A 1,100-nucleotide genomic window follows, 5' to 3' on the forward strand; every position below is an offset into this window, starting at 1 on the left:
CGTTGTTGTTTTTGAAAAAAATCACGATTTTGTGAAAATTGACACGTTTCCCTACTTCCACGCCAGGGGGGCGTCAATATGTTGTGAGGTACCCCAGGACAGTCGCCTAAATGTGGGTGAAGTTTGCGAGTCACGGGCGCAAAGTCGAATTTTGGGTGAAAAACCGCGTTTTCATACTCTAAAAATTTCAGACAAGTGTCAGACTTCCAGGCAGGGAGAAACCGCAGGAGGCGTACCGAGGAGGCTTCCAGGAGCCTGGGGAAGATTTTCCAAAAGTGTCCTTGACACTTAGAAATATTTTCAGAAAATCACGATTTTGTGAAAATTGACACGTTTCCCCTACTTCCACGCCAGGGGGGCGTCAATATGTTGTGAGGTACCCCAGGACAGTCGCCCAAATGTGGGTGAAGTTTGCGGGTCATGGGCGCAAAGTCGAATTTTGGGTGAAAAACCGCGTTTTCATACTCTAAAAATTTCAGACAAGTGTCAGACATCCAGGCAGGGAGAAACCGCAGGAGGCGTACTGAGGAGGCTTCCAGGAGCCTGGGGAAGATTATCCAAAAGTGTCCTTGACACTTAGAAATATTTTGAAAAAAATCACGATTTTGTGAAAATTGACACGTTTCCCCTACTTCCACGCCAGGGGGGCGTCAATATGTTGTGAGGTACCCCAGGACAGTCGCCCAAATGTGGGTGAAGTTTGCGAGTCATGGGCGCAAAGTCGAATTTTGGGTGAAAAACCGCGTTTTCATACTCTAAAAATTTCAGACAAGTGTCAGACTTCCAGGCAGGGAGAAACCGCAGGAGGCGTACCGAGGAGGCTTCCAGGAGCCTGGGGAAGATTTTCCAAAAGTGTCCTTGACACTTAGAAATATTTTCAGAAAATCACGATTTTGTGAAAATTGACACGTTTCCCCTACTTCCACGCCAGGGGGGCGTCAATATGTTGTGAGGTACCCCAGGACAGTCGCCTAAATGTGGGTGAAGTTTGCGAGTCACGGGCGCAAAGTCGAATTTTGGGTGAAAAACCGCGTTTTCATGCGCTAAAAATTTCAGACAAGTGTCAGACTTCCAGGCAGGGGGAAACCGCAGGAGGCGTA

The sequence above is a fragment of the Ranitomeya imitator genome, chromosome 6 (genome assembly GCF_032444005.1).
Source record: "Ranitomeya imitator isolate aRanImi1 chromosome 6, aRanImi1.pri, whole genome shotgun sequence".
In the NCBI taxonomy this organism is placed as follows: domain Eukaryota; kingdom Metazoa; phylum Chordata; class Amphibia; order Anura; family Dendrobatidae; genus Ranitomeya; species Ranitomeya imitator.